Source organism: Mesoplodon mirus (assembly GCF_964341445.2).
Source record: "Mesoplodon mirus genome assembly, chromosome: 4".
Taxonomy (NCBI): domain Eukaryota; kingdom Metazoa; phylum Chordata; class Mammalia; order Artiodactyla; family Ziphiidae; genus Mesoplodon; species Mesoplodon mirus.
The window spans coordinates 112,190,643-112,210,033 of NC_138979.1; the positions used below are offsets into that span (position 1 = coordinate 112,190,643).

The window sequence follows — 19,391 nt, forward strand, 5'->3', positions numbered from 1 at the left end:
CCTATCACTTCAAGCCTAATTACTATATGAATTATTTGATTTTCCTGCCTCCAGTCTCTTCCTGGTTCCTATAAAATCAACCTTTGCAAGCTATGGTATTGATGGCAAAATCCCCAAATCTCTAAAAGGTCCCTCCTGTTTACTACAGAGTTTCCCAAATTATGTTTAGAGTATCCACATAGATTTTAATCGATGTTTTACTCTGTTCACGTAAGTTTAGATATGCTAGATGTTAAAACTGCTTCTTGGAAATCAAATACATTAAAAAGGCTCTGAGGGAATGGGAGAAAATATTTGCAAATGAAGCAACTGACAAAGAATTAATCTCCAAAATTTATAAGCAGCTCATGCAGCTCAATAGCAAAAAAACAAACAACCCAATCCAAAAATGGGCAGAAGACTTAAATAGGCATTTCTCCAAAGAAGATATACAGACTGCCAACAAACACATGAAAGAATGCTCAACATCATTAATCATTAGAGAAATGCAAATCAAAACTACAGTGAGATATCATCTCACACCAGTCAGAATGGCCATCATCAAGAAATCTAGAAACAATAAATGCTGGAGAGGGTGTGGAGAAAAGGGAACACTCTTGCACTGCTGGTGGGAATGTGAATTGGTACAGTTGCTATGGAGAACAGTATGGAGGTTCCTTAAAAAACTAAAAATAGAACTACCACATGACCCAGCAATCCCACTACTAGACATATACCCTGAGAAAACCATAATTCAAAAAGAGACATGTACCAAAATGTTCATTGCAGCTCTATTCACAATAGCCCAGAGATGGAAACAACCCAGGTGTCCATCATCAGATGAATGGATAAAGAAGATGTGGCACATATATACAATGGAATATTACTCAGCCATAAAAAGAAACGAAACTGAGCTATTTGTAATGAGGTGGATAGACCTAGAGTCTGTCATACAGAGTGAAGTCAGTCAGAAAGAGAAAGACAAATACCGTATGCTAACACATATATATGGAATTTAAGAAAAAAAATGTCATGAAGAACTTAGGGGTAAAACAGGAATAGAGACACAGACCTACTGGGGTGGGCTTGGGGATATGGGGAGGGGGGGGGCTGTGACGGGGCGGGGGAGAGGCATGGACGTGTATACACTGCCGGGCGTGGGGTAGATGGATGGTGGGGGGTGGCCGTGTGGCGCGGGGGGATTGGCTCGGTGCTTTGTGGCCGCCTGGAGGGGTGGGATGGGGAGGGTGGGAGGGAGGGAGACGCAGGAGGGAGGGGATGTGGGAACAGATGTATATGTATGACTGATTCACTTTGTTGTAAAGCAGAGACTAATAAAAAAAAAGTAAAAAAATATACATACCATTAAAATACTATCTTGGTGGAAAAAAAAAAGGCTCTGAGGAGTCTGCATAATTTTATTTAACTCTGATTCCCAAACTTAGCCACCATCCTACTTTAAAAATTTTTTTTTAATTTTGACCAATACATATAAAATTTGAAAGATGCAGCTGTACCAAGGAACAGAGTTTGTGGAATTGATTTACTACATCAAGACTAAACTATCAGTAGTTATATAAATATCGAAGACCTCCATAATCAGGCACCATGCTATCAGAGATTAATAATTTTTTTTAATTATAAAGGAAGTTGAGCAAAACATTCCGTACTATTTTTTTATATGGGGGAAAGGGAGGTTTTTTGTTGAGGGAGGGAGGTTCTATTGCAATGGTGTTAATGAAAGAACGGTAATATCATTAAAAATAATAGCAGCCTTTATCAAAAGCTTACTACATGCTAGCCATAGGCATTGTAGTTATATCATATTATGCCCTTTCTATAGACGAGGAAACTAAGGCACAGAAAGATTACATAATTTGCCTAAGGTCAAACAGCAAAAAAGCGGTAAGAGTCAGGACTGGAACCCAGGCATTCTGTCACCACTGCCTCCACTCTTAACCAATACACTATACTGTCTCTCAAGTAATATGAGATATTAAGAGTAAATGTGTAGATAGACAATGCAGGTTTTATCACTTTTAATCTCATGATTTTTGGCAAATCATTTATTCTATTCTGAATCAGTTTTCTCAAATGCAAAATGAGACTGCTGTGAAGATCAAAAGTTTTCTCAAATGCAAAATGAGACTGCTGTGAAGATCAAAATAAGATTACATGCAAGTTATTACTGCTGTTATCATTCAAAATATTTATATGAAATATAAATATATACAACTCTGGTATTTTGGAAGGCAAAATTGACAACACTATAGAGCAATGAACTATGACCATATCTTGTCACTCAGTTTATAACAGCCATATAATGTATCATCCAAACTAGAACGTATTTGAGAGTAAAAGGAAATACTATTAAAAATTACTCTGGTCAATAGACATAAACCAGGTTTATCCCAAGCAAATTGGGATGCACTGTCACCCCCAACCTGCCCCAGTTAAAATGTTTACTTTCCTAGATTGATTTTCTGCATCAACTACTCAGCAATAAAAAGGAACAAATTATTGAAAAACATGATAACACAAATAAGTTTCAAACATATTATGCTAAATGAGAGAAGCCAGATTCAAAAGGTTACATACTATACCTCGTTTTTATGACATTCTAGAAAAGGCAAAATAATAGGGAAACAAAAATATCAGTTTCTTGCCAGAGTCTGGGAGAAGATGTTGACTCTAAAGGAAAAAGGGGGTACTGTTTGTGATGAAGGATATGTTCTATATCCTGACTGTGGTAGTTACTATACAACTGTGCATATGTCGAAGCCCACGTAAATAATACCTCAATAAGCTGACTCTAAAAAACTGGAGTGCAGAGCACATGTCATTAATAGCTTTTCACTAGCCTCCTTGGACACTCAGAACTCACTTGATGGAACTGAGAAATATGGCTCAGGGCCCACACCCATTCTTTTTTCTCCAAGAAATTGAGGTCCACACTTCAGGCCTAGAGGTTCCAGAAACCTTCCTCAAGGCATTTGGAATATATATCTGTTTTGACAGATGATTACTAAAGCCTCCCCTTCTGGCCTTCTCTTTATTCTACTAATCCATATGGGCTGTGTCTGGCCCTGAGGACACAAGATGCCCTCGGTGCCCTCCCTGAGCGATAATGTGAGGTGAGTACTCTCACTTGGAGGCTAGTGGGAGTTAAAAGCTTACTCTGCAAAGGCCTCAAGGCTCCTCCTGTCTCACTCAGCTCTCTAGAAATCTTTCTGCTCACTATGCAGTAGAAATCACAACTCATTATTTGGGTGAAAAATTAGAGACTCATCCAATCTTAAAAGGCTAGTGTAGCTAAAAGATTAAGTCAAACAGACCCATGTTCAAATTCTCAGCTTTCCCACTTAACCAACTACATGAACATCAGAGCCTCATTTTACTGATCTGTAAAAGTGAAGATGTTTTACTCCTGCCTTACTCCAAAAGAATAAGAAAACTTGCAGACATAGGAGCATGTAAATATATAAAGCAAGTATTAATAGACATAAAAGGAGAAATTGACATAATATAATAATAGTAGGGAACTTTAACACCCTACTTACATCAATGGACAAATCATCCAGACAAAATCAATAAGGCAACAGTGAGCATATGAATATCATCACAATCAAAGTATACTAGTATTTTAAGGTTCATTTTTTTACATGATTAAAGGGAAGAAAGCATATGTATTTAATTCAGCACACATTTACTGAGCACCTACTATGTGTCAAGAGATTAATAAGTGTATGCCTTATTTCTCAAGAAGCTCATAGCCTGGTGGGAAAGAAAGCCAATAAATATAAAACAATAAATGCTATACAAGAGAAACAGTACAGGTTGCTAAAAAAGTATTAGCAGTACATCTAATTTGAGGGGTAGTGAAATATCCAGAAATGTATCTCAGGTTACACTAGATCTGAGTCCTGAAGATAAATGGGAAATTGTGAACATGAAATGAAGGAAAGCTCCTATTAAGCAACCATAGTAAAAAAAAAAAAAAACTCTTAGGTACTCAAAAATCAGAATCTAAAGCTTTCCTTGCTTCCATATTTTCAGTTCTTCTCCAGAAATGGTTGTTCAATTTGAGCATGAATAGAAAGCAAAAAAAGATACAGAAGCTGATGGGGAACTTTATAACGGATAGATCAGGTTGACAACATCCAAATCACTCACCAACTTTAGCACTACAAAGGAGACAACCAGACATTATATGCCTCGTGATGATGTGATACATACAATAGGAAATACTATACAACATTACTATTAAGTATGCTTGTCAAAAAATCTGACCTGAACATAATCAAGCCTCAACTACCTGTTACCAACTACCAGTTTAAAGGAAATACGTTAGACAGAGAGGAACCTGCTAAGCACTACCATGAGGATGTAATCATAAAAAATCCAGAATACAGAAATTCTTTGGGACACGAAACTCAGTCTCCTCAACAAATACTTTGCAAGGAAAAAAAAAAAAGAAGAGGAGGAACCTACATATCAAAAAAGACTATCAACTGAATATAGTATGTGTCCTAGTGGAAAAAAAAAACCTGTTAAGATGTGTTAGAATCAGGGAAATTTGAATATCAACTGGATATGTGATATTAAGGATAATTTTTGTTTATAACTCTAAAATATAACTAACATATAATAAAACTGCACACATTTAAAGTGTGTGTATGTATACATATACACCCATTAAACCATTAACACAATCAATAGTGACCCTACCCATCATCTCCAAAAATTTCCTGTGCCCCTTTTTAATTTCTCCTCAACCACTACATCTGCTTTCTGTCACTATAGACTACTTTGCATTTTCTAGAATTTATATAAATGGGATCATACAGGATATACTCTCTTTTTTTGGAGGGAGATGGTTTCTTTCACTCAACATAATTATTTTGAGAATCATCCACGCTGTTACATGTATCAATAGTCCATGCCTTTTTATTGCAGAGCAATACAGTATTCTATTGTATGGATGTACCACAATTTGTTTATCTATTCACCTGCTGATGGATCCTTGGGTTGTTTCCAGTTTTGGTTATTACTAATAAAACTGCTATGAAAAGTCATGTACAGGTTTTAGTATGAACAGATACTTTCATTTGCCTTGGGTAAATACCTAAAGAACAGAATGGCTAGGTCATAGGGAAGGTGTTATGTTTAAGTTTTTAAGGAAATTGCCAATCTTTTAAAAGCTGTACCATTTTACATTCCCAACAGCAGTGTATGAGAGTAAGAAATTATTATTAATTATTTCTAGTTGAATGGTATTGTGGTTATGTCTTTTTTTTTTTAAGAGAGTCTTTCAGAGATACATACATCATACAGATGATGTACAAGAGATGATGTACAAGATTTACACAGATAAAGGGAAAATCAATAAAACAAGAAATGTTGGTAACTGTTGAAGCTGGGTAATTGGGATGTTCATGATACCATCCTCTCTATTTCTCTATATGATTAAAATTTTACATGTTATAAGAACTAGATAAGAGGAACTTCCCTGGTGGTCCAGGGGTTAAGACCCCGTGCTTCCACTGCAGGGAGCATAAGTTCGATCCCTGGCTGGGGAATTAAGATTCCACATGCCGTGAGGCATGGCCAAAATATAATTTTAAAAAAATAAGAAGAAAAAAAAGTACTGGATAAGATACCTGACTACTTCAGTGAGCAAAGCTTATATGTGGGCTATATATATATGCAATGTCATCAAAGATATAGTTAAAATGCCATGTACTTGCTCTTCGGGCTAGAGGTGGTATTCCCTCTAATGACTGTAGATGCAGTCAGCTTTGTCTCAACAACAGTTCTGTGGAAGAGGCAGGAGAGGGGAAAAGGGATAGAAACAACAACTGTGCACAGGAAGACTATGTCTTGTCCCTCCCTCCCTCACTCCACATCCTTGGATTTGGGAGTAGAAGGAAGTGTGCTGCATAAAAGAAAAAAAATCAGAAATAAACATTGATAAAAATTATCTCTCTCACTTTAGAGTATTCCAGCAAACACTGAATGTTTCCACAGAGGTGAATTGCAAAGCTGGGGACCAGCTGAGAAACTTTTTACTTTAAACCCCCTTTATACCAAATTTTGCATTTCCTCTCATGCTGTTAGTTTTATATGTTGCATTTTGTCATTAACATATACTTTCCTACACATGAAAAAGTTTTTTGAAAATGATTTAATATATAAATATTTTATCACATGGATGCTGTTTGTTTTTATTTCTGCTATTACAGAAAATACTTGATGAATATCTGTATACACAAATATTTGTACCCATTTGATTATTTCCTTTGGATAAGCATATTACTGGGTTGAAAAATATGGTTTTTGAGCTCTTAAAATATATAGTAAGAGCCCTTTCATATAATGTGACTGGGAGTGGTGGTTGGTCATTCAAAATGATTAAAAAGGGACTTCCCTGGTGGTGCAGTGGTTAGGAATCTGCTTGCCAATGCAGGGGACAACACGGGTTCGAGCCCTGGTCCAGGAAGATCCCACATGCCGCGAAGCAACAAAGCCCGTGAGCCACAACTACTGAGCCTGCGCTCTAGAACCCGCGAGCCACGACTACTGAGCCCACGTGCCACAACTACTGAAGCGTGCGCAGCTAGAGCCCGTGCTCCACGACAAGAGAAGGCACAGCAATGAGAAGTCCGTGCACCACAACAAACAACAGTCCCCGCTCACCGCAACTAGAGAAAGCCTGCGCGCGTCAGCAAAGACCCAACACAGCCAAAAATAAATATAAATAAATAAATTTATTTAAAAATAATTTTAAAAATCACTTAAAATGAGGGTTCATGAAAAAAGTGACAGATGTACACATACACCTTAAACATTTTAATTTAAAATCTAAAAATAATGCATAAGCATCATCTATGATTTCTACTTTGGATTTCTTTAAAGTGGCTCAAGAACTTAATGATACTCACAAAGCATTATCAGTGCAAAATCCTAAACTGTTCGTTTTTCTTCACTTACCTTTAGCTTTCTAACCTACACTGCATTTGATAGGAAGTTTTTGAGTCACCTGCCTTCATCCATCCAGTCTATCCAAAGTATTCCAATTAGTTTGCATAGAAACAATGTTTTTAAACTCCTATTTTAAATTTTTATATTTTCTACACTGGGTAACTACGTAAGCTTGGCAAATGGGGCAGAAATGGACAGCTACCCTCTAGATCCAGACTCCTGCCAACAGGGGTAGAGAATGAACACTATCAGCACTCCTGATAACAGAAGATTCTGTATTATCAATTTTTCCCTTTGAAAATTTGACAGACAATAAACAATACCATGTTTTAGTTTGCTTTCTTTTTTAAAACAGCAACACTTAATTATAAAGAGGATGTACCATATTTTTACACATGTATTTAAGAGTATCATATTGTATGTTCATAGGACTTTACAATTTACAATATTCTGACATTTCCTTCTGCTTATTGGGGAGTTAGAGCACACACGTGCTATTTACATATCCCTGGGTGGCATGACACCTGCCCTCTTCCTTGTTCTCAGTAAGACTGAGGTTGAATTCCCTACTCTGTCACCATCTAGCTATGGGATCTTAGGTAATTAACGGCTAACATTTCTTGAGTGTTTAATAAATGTCTGGAACTCTTAAGTCCTTCACACGCGTTTACTCATTAATTTCAAATCAGTGAAGTAGGTATTATTATTTTCATACCACTTTATCACTTTACCACAGAGAGATTGTAAACTTTTCCAAATGCACATGGTCTTTATTTGCTGAGCTGATTCTGAATTTTGGCATTTTGACTGTAAAACTGCCAATCATGAATTCTGTACTCTGCTTACCTTCCTTGTAAGTCACTACCTTTTTTTTTTTTTAATGGCTTTGTCAGATTTTTGGCATTACTTTCTGCTGATTTTATAAAATTAATTGGGAAGTGTTAACCACTTTATTTTATTTTTGAATTTTTGAATTTTACTTATTTTTTTATACAGCAAGTTCTTATTAGTCATCCATTTTATACACATCAGTATATACAGGTCAATCCCAATCTCCCAAATCATCACACCACCCCCCCAACCCCCTGCCGCTTTCCTCCTTTGGTGTCCGTCCATACGTTTGTTCTCTACATCTGTGTCTCAGTTTCTGCCCTGCAAACCAGTTCATCTGTACCATTTTTCTAGGTTCCACAAATATGCGTTAATATACAATATTTGTTTTTCTCTTTCTGACTTACTTCACTCTGTATGACAGTCTCTAGATCCAACCACTTCTCAACAAATGACACAATTTCGTTCCTTTTTATGGATGAGTAATATTCCATCATATATATATGTACCACATCTTCTTTATCCATTCGTCTGTCGTTGGGCATTTAGGGTGCTTCCATGACCTGGCTGTTGTAAATAGTGCTGCAATGAACACTGGGGTGCATGTGTCTTTCTGAATTATAGTTTTTTCTTTGGGTATATGCCCAGTAGTGGGATTGCTGGATCATATGGTAATTCTGTTTTTAGTTTTTTAAGGAACCTCCACAGTGGCTGTATCAACTTACATTCCTACCAACAGTGCAAGAGGGTTCCCTTTTCTCCACACCCTCTCTAGCATTTGTTGTTTGTAGATTTTCTGATGATGCCCATTCTCACTGGTGTGAGTTGATACCTCATTGTAGTTTTGATTTGCATTTCTCTAATAATTAGTGATGGTGAGCAGCTTTTCATGTGCTTCTTGGCCATCTGTATGTCTTCTTTGGAGAAATGTCTATTTAGGTCTTCTGCCTATCTTTGGATTGGGTTGTTTGTTTCTTTAATATTGAGCTGCATGAGCTGTTTATATATTTTGGAGATTAATCCTTTGTCCGTTGACTCATTTGCAAATATTTTCAGAGTAGAGTTGTGAGCATTAAATAAAATAATCCACTTACCACAATGTCTAGCACATGGTTAATCACTTTAAATGTTAGCACTTATTAAGTTACACATAAACATCACTAGTGAAGAAAATTGCCTTTGGTGTGAGAAACATGTTTCGTGGTGTCAGCAAATTTTAATACCAGTTCCTAAGTTTGCTATATGTTTCTGTATACGTGCACACATAGCACAGGAAAAGAAAAAAGACTGAAAGGATAGAAGTTCTTTCTAAAGAGTGCTCTTATAGCTGAATCCTTTTTGTTTTCCTATTTATTTTTCTACAGTATTAAGGTTGAACCATTTTCTTCGGCTTATTTTTCTGTATCAATTTTCTACGGTAAAAAAATTCACATTTCAAATAAAAGAATTAAGTTTCTTTTTTAAACATAAGAGGACAATACAGTAATAAGAAATAAAGTTTCTTAAGCCTGGAAACACATAAATTCCTAAGTTATGCAAAGCCACACAAAATTGTAAAATTCATGACTTGAATCACTTTAGGTAGAAGAATTCTTGGTATTACATACAACTACATCATAGTAACTAGGAGTTTTCTGCTTCATTCCTGCGTATAACCTTAAACTTCCCAAACTTTCCTACTGTAAAATTCTCACCAACACCACAAGATTTACAGTGGGAGAAACACAAACAATTGTAATACATTAAGCACAGTGATATGATTTATCTAAGAGCTTACGGGGAAAAGTTGCTCTTTGAGTTAAAATATGAAATAGAATGGTTTTAAGCAAAACTATTTAGAGAGTCATTTTACAGAGTAACAATAGCTTTTAGGCCAGTAGGACTCACCCAGTGACTCTCAATGAGTGTTTAACTAAATTTTAATCAACATGTAAAATGTATTCTCATAACTATTCCAACAAGGGCGTTCAACACAAATGGGAAGAATGTGAACAGATTATGTGACCCAGTGTAGAGCAGATACAACTTATCATAACATGTAAGAACTAAAAAAACATACTTTAATGTCAAGCCAGTTTCAAAAAAAGATTACATGATTCCCTAACTGTGACACTGATTTATCTAGCATATTTGGGCGGATGGGTGGGGTGTGGTTTACAAAGGCAGCAGACACTTGTACTACTCAAAGTGACGAAGTGAATGGCATGTTAACTGTGCTTTTCATAAACTATATGAGAAACTATTACACTGGTAGAGTAATGATACATTGTGTTGACTTGTTTCATTTTGTTTGGAGCCTTTTAATCTCTTCTAGATTCTAATCTGATTGAAGGTTAACATTTTGAAATAATGTGTCAATTAGATGGGGTATGGATTAGGGGCAGGGGGAGAGGAGGTGAACAATTACGGAGAAGAAAAAGAAAAGCACAGAAACAAATACAGCCGGTGCTTATTCATGCACTGACCAGGGAAAGAGTGCCCCATCAAGTTACCCAGATTTTCTAGTACATTTCTAGGTTTATTCCTATTGAGGAAATCAATTTACCAAGTTATCGGGGCCCGATATCATTAAACAGTCAAATCATAAAACTTAAGTACCATCATTCTGATTCCACGTTCTTAACAACTCAAAACCCCTAGTACCTGGAGTAAACCCCAAGGGCTTTTTTATTTGCTGAATGATTCAACACACCACCTTCTCTTAATTCAGTTTCCCATGGAAGGCTGGTTTGAGAGATAATGTCAAATTCAGGAAGGTGGGTCAAGCGTGAAAATACAGATTTCTGGCAATTCAGTGGGTACAACATGATGATACATCATTTCAATCAATTAGACCAAACTGAATTCCAACTCTCTTATGACTAAGTCACCCTGAAATAAAAATTACAAAATTGATACTAAGGGGGAATTACCATTCCCACCACCTACTCCTCAGTTTGTCTTCTTTTAATAAATTTATTTATTTATTTATATTTATTTTTGGCTGCACTGGGTCTTCGCTGCTGTGCACAGGCTATCTCTAGTTGCAGCGAGTGAGGGTGTGGCGCACGGGCTTCTCACTGCAGTGGCTTCTCTTGTTGCGGACCACGGGCTCTAGGAGCACAGGCTTCAGTAGTTGTGGCTCGTCGGCTCTAGAGCGCAGACTCAGTAGCTGTGGCACACGGGCTTAGTTACTCTGCGGCATGTGAGATCTTCCTGGACCAGGGCTTGAACCCTTGTCTCCTGCACTGGCAGGCGAATTCTTAACCACGGCGCCATCAGGCAAGTCCCTACTCCTCAGTTGTAATAATTAAGTCCACTGAGTATTCTCCACTAAGGAATTGAGATTAATAATGGGAAAACAAAGTTAGTTAAATTCTGATAACTAGGTGTTTGTTTATCATCACCTTTATCAATAGTCTTAGACATACAGACTTAAGTTTTTCAGTGACTTTATGCCTTTTACTGGAAAGTTGGCGGGTGGGGGGGAGACAAGGTACAGAACAGTATGCTATTACTTAAGTGAAAAATAAAGTGTATGTGAGTGATTGCTTATATATTCACTGAGTATCTTTGGAAGGATACACAAGAAACTGGGGAGAAAAGTCATTTCTAGAGAGAGGATATGTGTGGCTGGGGCATGGGGTGAAAGGGAGACTTCCCTTTTGGACTTTCTGAATTTTGTATCAAATGTAAATATTATGTTTCATTTTTAACCATTTTTTAAAAATTGAAGTATAGTTATTTTAAAATATTGTGTTAGTTTCAGGTGTACAGCAAAGTGATTCAGTTATATTACATATATATTCTCTTCCATTATAGGTCATTATAAGATGCTGAATATAATTCCCTGTGCTATACAGTAGGTCCTTGCTGTTTATCTATTTTATACATAGTAGTGTGTATATATATTAGGAGTTAATCCCAAACTTCTAATTATGTTTTAACTAAATTAAAATGTATTATATATTTCTTTTCTTGTGACTATGTAAACACCCGAATCTTTGGGAAGACTTAAGGTTTCTTAAGCCACGTAGATAATTATCTTAGCATGTTCTGATGAATATCCCTTACTCTCCCTGTTACAACATTCCATTACTTTTCTGGAAATATTCACAGGGAGGAAAAACCACTCTAATCCTTTCCAATTGTCTTCTTAAACTCAGAAATGTAAATATATATACATATATATAAAACAACATCATCTTAAGGATCCTTTTTGACCCCTTGTTTAGCTACTAAAGGTATTCCTGATGCTTTCAAGATAGACAGACTCTATATATGTGAAAGGATATGCCAATAAGATACATAACACTCAAAAAAGACAAGCTGATAGAAACTAATTTTAACAACCTATCTTCATGATCTGGACTAGGATTACCAGTCTGTTGTAATACATGTTCCTAATTTTGAAATCAGTAGAGTGAAGTAAATATTAGGGTAGATTGTCCTTTGAGAATCAAATGAAGAAATCAACAGAAGATGATGCTAGGGCTTCCCTGGTGGCGCAGTGATTGAGAGTCCGCCTGCCGATGCAGGGGACACGGGTTCGTGCCCCGGTCCGGGAAGATCCCACATGCTGCAGAGCAGCTGGACCCGTGAGCCATGGCCACTGAGCCTGCTCATCCAGAGCCTGTGCTCCGCAATGGGAGAGGTCACTACAGTGAGAGGCCCGTATACCGCAAAAAAAAAAAAAAAAAAAAAAAAAAAAAAGATGATGCTAGCATCCTTTTATAGCAATGGTTCTTAATGCTTCTTACACTAGAATGCTTGTGAGGATTATCGTACATCCCATCAGTTACAAGGTTTGTAACCACCATTATCCTGGGCTGAAATCAGAGCATACTGAAGTTTGAAAATGCCCCCTTCTCTTAGGGAACACTCCCTTCTCCAGAGGAATTGCATACTGCTTTAAGGAGATATAATGACTTCCAGGTCTAAGACTTAACTGTGACCAAATTTAACATATTAGCCCCATTAAAAAAAAAAATCATTTGTCTCAATGTTTCCTCTAAATTCTGGAGTTGTATCTCCAACTTCCTACAAGTCAGTTCCACTCGGATGTCTAAGAGTCATCATTCTTGAACTTAATATATTGAAAATAGAACCCTTAATATCCACCCTCTCAAAGCTGCTCCTCCTAACTGTTCCTAACTCAATAAATGGAACCATCATCTTCCCAGTTGCTCAAGTCCAAAACAGAGGATTCATCCGTGATTTCTCTTTTCCTAAACTCCCTATATCCAATACATTGATTATGCCTTTATAATATATTCCCAAACTAGAATATAGTTTGGCAATATATTATCACCATCCTAGAGCAAACTACCATCATCTCTCCCTTGGCCTACAGTATCAGTTTCTCCTAAATGCTCCAGCCATACTGGTCTTCTGTCTTTAAACATGTTGAGCTCATTTCCATTTTGTGGCATTCCTTCTGCTTAAAATATTTCTCCCATATACCCTCAGGGCTGCTGCTTCCCAGCTCAAATGTCACTCACCCCAGAAGATTTCGCTGACCACGCAATCAAGGACAACGCTACCCTCACCACCAACCATTCTCTATAGCAGCACCTTATTTTTCCCCTCCATAGCACTTATCACTATCTGAAATTAACTTGCTTATTTGCTTATTGTCCATGTCCTCCCACTAGACTGTGAACTCCATGAGACCAGGAACCACATTCATTGTATCTAGGATAGTACCTGACATATAGGGGGTACTTAATGAAGAGCTGATAAATGAAGGAACATATCTAAAGAAAGATTATGTCAACCATGAAAGATAATGGTCAGACAGGAGAGAAGAGTAACAATATATTCAAAAATGTCAAAGGGGGGAGTTGGTTTTTGGACATGAGTCCACCTTCTCTCCAGGCTGCCGGCCTCCTGAATAAAGCAACCTTTCCTCTCTAACTTAAAAAAAAAAAAAAAAAAGTCAATGGGTGCCCCAACTGTGGTAAAGGTTAAAACTGTGCCATGATATTCCAGTTCTCCTTTCAGATACATGATAGGTTTATACTTGCTCATCATCTTGAAGTTAGGCATGGTCATATGACTTGCTCAGTACTCCTAAGCAAGGACAACACACAGTAGAGCCCCCAGACAACTCACATGTAATATGAATTGAGAAGAAATAATCCTTTGTTATTTTAAGCCACTGAGATATGGTGGCTATTTGTTACTGCAAAATAACCGAGCCTATCCAGACTGATAAACCATCCAAACAATGTTGTGGGCACAAAATTATATAGTCAGTCTCACTAAGTAGTCAACTAATACCACTAAATATATATACTATACATATACTTAATTTCCAGATACGTCTGCCAACAAGGAGAGAAAAAATTGTTTATGTACAGTTTAAGGATTCTTATTCCTTGATGTTATTTTTCAGTAAAATAATAATTCAGCCAAATAATCAATGCCACCCAATACAAGGCTTCTTGAGAAATAGTCTGTCAGCCTCTCCTTATCTGAAAACATACTTTCTAGGTAAGAATAATTGTGTTTTTTGTTTCATTATTATCTACAACAACTATTCAATAATTAAATAGTTAGAGTCCAGGGAATTCCCTGGTGGTCCAGTGGTTAGGACTCTGGGCTTTCACTGCCAAGGGCCCAGATTCCACCCTGAGGAACTAAGATCCTGCAAGCTGCATGGCACGGAAAAAAAAAAAAAAAGTTACAGTCCAGTTCACTGCAGGGGAAAGACTAGGATAGACTAAAAAGGTAGATTGGCTAAAATGCAGAATCACTGAATGCCAGGTCCGGAATCTTGGACTTTAGTTTGTAGACAAAACAGGCTTACTTAGAAGCTTTATATATCATATGATTAAAAATATTCCTGAAGATTATTTTATATGGCAATTGTAGAATTAGGATGCCTGGAATAGGAAGGCTAAGAGTACTAGTTTCTAACTGCTGTGCCATGAATCCTCCATAGATGAAAGACCAAATTTTAATCGATATATATGATTTATTTTTGCGATAACACTAAACATACTGTTAATGATAATATTAAGTGGTATAGGGAATAGGCAGAGCATAGATTTTTGCAAATAAGAGGAAAAGGCACATTGAAAAATCAGGCTGACACTAAAGTAAGATCTGGTGATGGACAAAACTGCACTTTGTGAGCATGAAGGGCAGTCAGGGAAGTCATTACTTAATAGTTCTGAAAGGCAGCCAAGTGAACAATGGATGCTTTGCAACAACTAGGAGGTATTTTTATATTGTAGGAATGACTGGGTTGTAATCAGGTTGATTTGTATTCTGAGTTCTTTCAAGGTACTCAGAGGATCTATACAGTACTCCAACAAGCTTGTCTTTCCTCAAAAGCAACCCATTCCTTCACTCATTCGAGAAATATTAACACATGTTATATACTAATTACCACTCTAGGCACTGGGAAAACAGAAGTGAACAAAACAAAGTTTCCTGCCTTCCTGGAGCTTGTATTCTAGTGCCATTTAAATTCCATTCTAAAATTCCTCCCCCAGTCTTATGATATGGGAGTAGCTTTTACAAATGCCTTTGGAAGAAATCATTTATGATCTATGATTAATTCACGCTGAAATGTAAAAGACTAATAGTCTCCCCATGGTAATTACAAAAGCAAATACTTCACAGATTCACAGACTCTTAAGCTTTGGAAAGGACCTTGGAGATAATTTCAATTTACAGATAAGATTAAGGCATTTGCCCAAGAACACTCAGCCACTAATAGGAGAATCAGGCTTAGAACTGTAACTTCCAGTGTTACAGCCTTTCCCATATAACCAGGCTGCCTGTTTTAAGATTACACTAGTTAGAAGAGATGCCAGAATGGGTATTCATCATTCATACATAGGTGGTAGGTTCCTGAGTGACCTGTTCAGGAATTTTAGGCAGTGTGTAAAACTGAAGGAGAGACAGGTGATTATAGGGGAGGCAAACTGGGGGGGACTTACAGAAGACCCTTTCCTCCCATCTCTACCCTCATCATGTCCCAAGAACAAAGAAATTACAAAACTTCTCCAAAGTTAATGGATATTAGCTATTAGTGAGAAGATACCGGGGGTGGGGGATGAACATGAAGTACTAAAACAGTCAGTAGTAAAAAAAAGTCAAATTACATCCTATCCAATTTGAAAAGCATATAGTCCCAGTAAAAGTACCATTTGTATTAGCTTTAGGGTTTTTTTTTTTTAATTTACTTTCCTAAATACATTTTCCACAAAGCACCAAATTAACTGATAGAGATCAACAAGTATAATGATTGATAAAATAGCAATGTAATATAGACTGATGTGATGTAATGACGCATCCCATCAGTGGGCAAGCATTTTTAAAGATAATTCCTCCTCCTCTGGGAGAGTTATACTCACCTCTTGCTTATAAACTTTAGCAATCTATACATTTTAAAAACTCGACTAGTCATTTAATCTTTCAAAGTAAAGATTCATGACCAACAAACTTGAGCCTTACTTAGCATACTAATAGAAAACATATTTCCAAAAACCTTTCCAAGAAGGGGAAGACTTGCAAAGAAAGAACTGAAAAATAAGTTTAGTACAAAAAACAAAAAGTTTTTTTTTTTTTTTTTTCTTTTTGCGGTATGCGGGCCTCTCACTGTTGTGGCCTCTCCCGCTGCGGAGCACAGGCTCCGGACGCGCAGGCCCAGCGGCCGTGGCTCACGGGCCCAGCCGCTCCGCGGCATATGGGATCCTCCCAGACCGGGGCACGAACCCGCATCCCCTGCATCGGCAGGCGGACTCTCAACCACTGCGCCACCAGGGAGGCCCCAAAAAGTTTTAAAAAAAGAAAGAAAAGAAAAGGAAGATTATTAATTATAGGAGTTTTAGGAAAAATGTAAGCTGATAGGCATCAAGGATCCTCATTAAAATCTCATTATGTATCTCTGTAAATGGCAGTTTCCATACCTAAGATGAAAAGTATTATGAGAATCCCAATTTATTTCAATAGCTGCACCATTATTTTAGCTTCCTAGATTTAAAACCTTGGAAATACCATACACTTTTACCCCTATTGTTTCCTATAGTTAATCAGCCATCATGTTCTAATATTTCTTCCTTCAAAATGTCTCTTTTGAATACAAAGCAAAATTCCCAACTTGAACACACACAAAAAACAAAGAAGACGGACCATTAAAAAGAACATTTTTCTAAGAATGGGAAATACTCATGATATGCTGAGTCAAAATAACAAAACAAACAAACAAACAAAAAACCCACAAGGAGAAAAATGTATAATCCTAGTTTTATGAAGGAAAATAGCTGTCAGCATAGAAAAAGATTTGAAAGGAAACAGCACGTGAAAATGTTAACAGTTGTTCTTTCTGCTTGGGGGATTTAAGCGGCTTTTGCTCTTTTTACACTTTCTCTACATTTCCTAAATTTCCTACAATGAACATGCATTATTTTCAAACTTGGAAAAAATATTATTTAAATGGTTGTCTCATTTTTACCACTACTTGTTCACTCTCAGTGCTCCTATCCTAACTCCTTATAGCTTCTTTCCCCCGGACTCTAACAATAGCTGCTTTCTTGAGGTCTCTGAGGCAGCTTCTCCCTAACTTTAATATTGCTTGTACTCATGCTCTGAAAATTCATCATTCATATTTATCTACAGCACATGGAAACAGAGGCTGGCCATATAAGCAAACAACTTAAAAGAGAATTTCTCAACCTCATCACCACTGACATTTGGGGTAATTATTTCTCATGGAGGGGCTGACCCATTGCAGGATGTTCAGCAGCATTCCTGGCCTCTATCCACTAGATGCTAATAGCACCCCACCCCCCAAGGCGTGACACTGCCAAATGTCCCCTGAGGGGCAAAACTGCCAGCAGCTGAGAATCACCGATTTAAAAGTTTTTAAACTTCTAAAATCATATCTCTTTATATATATATGTCAAACCTAAACCTCTTTGACATATGTCTTATATAACATTCCTCATAGTCTGCCATAATCTTATTTTTCTCAATAGGAACTTTCCAAATAGACCAGACTTACTGTTCCCTAGAAAAATCATTTTCATTCCCAATTTCAAGTCTTTGAACACACTGTTTCCTCACTAAAACTCCCCATTCACACTTCTATTCAATGCCCTACACCCATGCTTCAGTTTGGGTTCTTTGCAGAAGCATTACTGATCTACTCAGTTCAGTTCATCATACACCCACTTGCACTAATAAAGAATATCTCATATATCTTTCTTCTTTTTTTTTTTTTTTGGTGGTGGTGGTGATTGTTTTTAATTTTATACCCCAAACTAGACAGGTCTGTTGCCCTGGCACATTTCTTTTGTATAACCAATTGGGCCTAACATTGCTTGATAACTGATGAATGAAATTAAAAATTTAAATGCTCGGCTGTAAATAAGTGTAAACTGATTTCTTAATTGCTTCTGAATCCTATTTCTTGTCATGGAGTTAATCATTCCAAGAACAGAGTAACCACTCAGTAAGTTTTCAGAAAGAATCATTAATATATAATGGTATATTTTAAGGAATTACATAGGTTTCAAACTGTTCTCTACACTTTTAGGAAATGACACAAAGGGATTAAAACTAGAACCTACAATACAAACAGGAACTTTATAAATTCTATTTATCTTAAAATAGCCAATGGATTTTGCTGCTCGATGCACAAAAGTTACGTCCACAAGAGCAGAGAACTCGATTTAGTACTGTGTGCATGTACACGAACGCACCTCACACGTATATTATTTCCCCAGTTGAGAGAAGTAAATAAAATGCAACTGCTTTGTAAACTAAAAAGAGCCACATATAAAGGAGGCAGTAGAGCAGCATAGCTACAAGCATGGAGCCAGCCTGCTTGGGTCCCAATTATACTAGCTGTGTAACCTTGTGCAAGTTACTTAACGTCTCTGTGCCTCAGTTTCCTCTTTGTCAAAATGGGGATAATAATAGTATCTGTCCCAAAGCAAAGCTCTCAAAACAGTGCTTGGCATATAGAAAGCACAAAATAAATATTAACCAATGTTATGATTACAATGCTAGTTATTAGCCAAGTAAAAGCCTCAACGTATAAAGTTCTGATTCAAGTCTGAAGCTGGTTTAAAAAACAACACAACAGGACAAACTACACAAATTTAAGCTATTAGGTGGACTAGTTTCTCATAATCTTTGCCATTGCTAAACTGGTGATTATTACAGACCTAATTTCTGTTAGTCTTTTTTTTTTTTTTTAATCGCAAAGAAACTGACATAGAAACCTCTGTTTTCAAGGAATTTTACAAGCCACAAGGAAACAAATCAACTCTTTGTTTTCCCCATATTTAAGCCCATTTAAGACCTTGGTAAAAGCCTAGGTACTGTTACAGAACAACTTTTCAGAAAATACAATGAGGTTTTTAAAGTTGCAATCAGCAATTCTTATGCAGTTATGTCAAGTTTTTGTCCTGCTGAACAAAAGGTTATGTGTCAGGAAAGCAAGGACCGACAGAAAATAAGGAAATACCACGGCCGGGCCTAGGCGGCTCTCGGGAAAACCTGTCCTCAAACAGAGCGCCTCAGACGCCGGCGTCCTTCCCCCCGCCCTGGGATGCACAAGTCGGCTCCACCCGCAGATAAATAAGTGACAGCAGGTTCCG

General features: G+C 37.1%; 1 protein-coding gene across 6 annotated transcripts in view; it reads right to left on the bottom strand.

Annotated features, from left to right (window-relative positions):
- The window catches only part of KATNBL1 (katanin regulatory subunit B1 like 1), a 66,579-nt gene that overhangs the window by 35,580 nt on the left and 11,608 nt on the right, over positions 1-19,391 (bottom strand). The gene's annotated exons all lie outside the window — the stretch shown is intronic.